This window comes from Rana temporaria, chromosome 11 (assembly GCF_905171775.1).
Source record: "Rana temporaria chromosome 11, aRanTem1.1, whole genome shotgun sequence".
Lineage (NCBI taxonomy): Eukaryota > Metazoa > Chordata > Amphibia > Anura > Ranidae > Rana > Rana temporaria.
This window is the reverse complement of record NC_053499.1, coordinates 122959153-122963653: the sequence shown is the minus strand read 5'-3', so window position 1 is coordinate 122963653 and position 4501 is coordinate 122959153.

Here is a 4501-nt window from a genome sequence, read left to right as displayed (position 1 = left end):
GTCCAGGAAGTGTTTAGTTGCATGCTGGGAAATGTAGTTTTGGAGAGCAGGCAGCACCTGCTTTAGTCTGTACATTAGAATTAATAAACAGCTAGCAGAAAGCAAAGAATTCAATAGTCTATTTTATTTTTAAAAAGCATGCTTGCTCGGTATAGGCGAAGCGTTTTTATTGAAATATCCACAACAGAAGTGGCTTATACTATTGCCAACCATTGTTCCATAATGTATAAAGCACTGTTCTGTTTTTGTATATCATGAGCATAATTCGTTCCAGAAACAGGCTTGTAATCCAAAGCACTTTTTTTTTACAGGGTATAAAAGAGAAGAGAGGCGCCTCTAAGTGTAGCGTTAAGTTGCTAAATGTTGTACCTTTATTAAATGTAACCATATTGCTACACTTAGGTGCCTTTAACACGGACGGATAGAATGGTGCGTTTAGCTGCGGATTTTCTAGTTTTCTACCGCAGCTAAAAGCACACAATGCTTTCCTTTGGCCCCATTTACACACAGCGTTTAGCTGCGATTTCGTTGCATGCAGTTTGGTGCGAATAGAAAAAATTGAATTGAATGCGTCCAGGTGCGATTTAGCGCAGCTAAATGCACTTATATGCAGGTAATCGCAGTCTTTTGTGTCAACTGTGGATAGCAGCGTGAAAAAAAAAAAAGAACAGGAAGCACATCATAATAAAAAAAAATAAAAAGGGTTGCTATGTAAATGACTACCGCAGCTAAACGCGGCCGCATGTAACCGCACGTAATGTACAAATGCAGCTAATCGCAGTGCCCAGAGCCTTGAATTTCACTGAAAATGTACATGCTTTTAATTGCGGCAAAACTGCTGTCCGTCTGAAAGGGACCTTAGAGGCTCCTCTCTTCTTTTTTATACTCAGTTGTGACACGATGCTACTCTTATATCAAGACATCGCTTGTATATCAAGGCAACATTTATTAAAACATTTTGCTTGTCTTACAAAATGCTCTCAAACCAAGTTACAATTAAACCAAGGTTTTACTGTATATAATATAAACCTTGGACAAGAGGGGTGGCGGTGGACGTGGTATACTTGGATTTTGCAAAAGTGTTCGACACAGTTCCTCACACACAACTCATGTGTAAGGTAAAGTCTACAGGCTTGGAAAGATCAGTTTCTCCCCAAGTAGAAAATAGTAGGGATGAGCTCCAGCGTGTTCGCATAGTACACGTGCAGAGCCCACCAGGAAGTCTACACGGCGCTGCGCTAATCACAGACAGGGAGACATTTCCCAATCTCTGCTGCCGAGCATCGGGACAATGTCTCCCTGGCTATGATTAGCGCAGCGCCGTGTAGACTTCCTGGTGGGCTCTGCACGTGTACTATGCTAACACGCTGAAGCTCATCCCTAGAAAACAGAAGTAAAATCCAAATGGTCCTTTTCTTCAGTTATGCCATTGACCACTTGTCACCGGCTGTGCACTCTGTTTTGGGAGCCCCATGGGGATTCAAACGTGCTAACCGTTACACTATGGGCGCTACCCAAGCACAGTCTGGGAAATCTCACTGTTAAAAGATCACTTACTCTGTTAGATTGCTGCTAGTGTGACAGGGGGGGAGCAGTGTAACAGGGATATGGGAGCAGTGTGACAGGTGGGGGGGGGGAAGTGTGACAGGTGGGGGGGAGCAGTGTGACAGGTGGGGGGGAGCAGTGTGACATGTGGGGGGGAGCAGTGTGATAGGGGAGCAGTGTGACAGGTGGAGGGGAGCAGTGTGATAGGGATAGGGGAGCAGTGTGATAGGGATAGGGGAGCAGTGTGACAGGTGGAGGGGAGCAGTGTGACAGGTAGGGGCGGAGCAGTGTGACAGGGATAGGGGAGCAGTGCGACAGGGATAGGGCAGTAGTGTGACAGGGATAGGGCAGCAGTGTGACAGGGATAGGGGAGCAGTGTGACAGGGATAGGGGAGCAGTGTAACAGGGATAGGGGGGAGCAGTGTGACAGGTGGGGGGGAGAAGTGTGACAGGTGGGGGGCAGAGCAGTGTGACAGGTGGGGGGCAGAGCAGTGTGACAGGTGGGGGGGGAGCAGCGTGACAGATGGGGGGAGTGCAGCGTGACAGGGATAGGGGAGCAGTGTGACAAGTGAGGGGAGCAATGTGACAGGTGGGGGCGGAGCAGTGTGACAGGGATAGGGGAGCAGTGTGACAGGTGGGGGGTAGCAGTGTGATAGGGATAGAGGAGCAGTGTGACAGGTGGAGGGGAGCAGTGTGATAGGGATAGGGGAGCAGTGTGACAGGTGGGGGGGAGCAGTGTGATAGGGATAGGGGAGCAGTGTGACAGGTGGAGGGGAGCAGTGTGACAGGTAGGGGCAGAGCAGTGTGACAGGGATAGGGGAGCAGTGTGACAGGGATAGGGGAGCAGTGTGACAGGGATAGGCGAGCAGTGTGACAGGGATAGGGCAGCAGTGTGACAGGGATAGTGCAGCAGTGTGACAGGGATAGGGCAGCAGTGTGACAGGGATAGGGGAGCAGTGTGACAGGTAGGGGGGAGCAGTGTGACAGGTAGGGGGGAGCAGTGTGACAGGTAGGGGGGGGAGAAGTGTGACAGGTGGGGGGCAGAGCAGTGTGACAGGTGGGGGCGGAGCAGTGTGACAGGTGGGGGGGAGAGCAGCGTGACAGGGATAGGGGAGCAATGTGACAGGTGAGGGGAGCAGTGTGACAGGTGGGGGGGAGCAATGTGACAGGTGGGGGGGAGCAGTGTGACAGGTGGGGGGGAGCAGTGTGATAGGGATAGGGGAGCAGTGTGACAGGTGGGGGCGGAACAGTGTGATAGGGATAGGGGAGCAGTGTGACAGGTGGGGGGAGCAGTGTGATAGGGATAGGGGAGCAGTGTGATAGGGATAGGGGAGCAGTGTGACAGGTGGGGGGGAGCAGTGTGACAGGTATAGGGGAGCAGTGTGACAGGTGGGGGCGGAACAGTGTGACAGGTGGGGGCGGAACAGTGTGACAGGGATAGGGGAGCAGTGTGACAGGTGGGGGGGGGCAGTGTGATTAGGGATAGGGAAGATTGATCTGACATGACCAATGGTCTGACTCCAGGTCACATCTTGCTTCCCATTATATTTTATGGGCATTCCTTTCTTTTATTTATCTGTTATTCCATAGAAAACAGTTGTAATCCCAAATAATCTCAATCTTACAATCTGCTACTCTCTATATGAGGAACACCTGTGGGAAAGGTGAAATTACTGTCTCCAAGTTCTGCTTGCAAATTAGTTTATATTTTACTTCCCATTATACTCTATAGACATTCCCTTCTGTCATTCACCTTTGTTATGTCATAAAAAACAATAATAATCCCACCTAATCTCAATATTAAACATGGCCACTGATATTTGAAAGTAGGTTTGCAAAAAAAAAAAAATTTTAAATATCTAAAGACTCATTATATAATTGAATTTTTCTTTTTTTACATTATTCTCTATGGGCATTCCATTTTGTTCCATTATTCTCTTGGGCATTCCATATCCCTGTTAAAGTCTATGGGCATTCCATTTCCCTGTTTAGGTCTATGGGCATTCCTTTCTGTCATTCCTTTTAGTATGTCCCATTTTTAAATGGATAGAAAAACTAAAAGACAGAATTCAGAGAGTATTACTCGTTATAGATTCTTACTCTGAATGGTCTAAGGTTATCAGTGGTGTTATCAGTGCTGGGACCCTTACCTTTTAATATCTTTATAACTGATATAGGGTCTGGGATCAAAGGTAAAATTTCTGTCTTTGCAGATGACACCAAGCTATGCAGTGGAATAACGTCCTTACAGGATGTCTCCAATTTACAGGCCGACCTCAATGCTCTGTCTAATTGGGCGACTAAGTGGCAGATGAGGTTTAATGTTGATAAATGTAAAGTTATGCACTTGGGGGCTAAGAATATTCATGCATCATACATACTAGGGGGAGTACAACTGGGGGAATCCATGGAAATAGTGTTGCATTTTTTTACAGCATACTGCACTGCATCACACATTGGAAAGACAGATAGAAGTAAAAAAACTACAATGCATGCTAAAAATGCCTTGTAGCTCATTGCACTTTAAAATTGCATGCAGGGCCGGCCTTAGGTGTTCAGGCGCCCTGTGCGAGCTAATCCTGTGGCGCCCCCCCCCCATCTTCACCCCTTGCCCCCTGGTCACCTAAACATACACAAAAAGGCTGTCCGGGGCCCCTCTATCCTCTGCCGGGAGCCTGGGGAGTGACAATGAGGAGGAAGAGGTGAGGCAAGAGTCAGCGGAGCCCTTAGGTGGCAGTGCACCCTAGGAGGCTGCCTTCCTAATCCGCCTAGTGGTAGCGCCGACTGCCCGGCCCTGCTGCGACTCACATTTTGCGAGCTGCGATGGCCGCACGGCGCCCCTGTTGCCCATGGCGCCCTGTGTAGCCGCACAGCTCGCACACCCCAAAGGCCGGCCCTGATTGCATGCCAGCAGGACTGTGTTATGACGATGCTAAAACTTGCACTATGGTGTGAA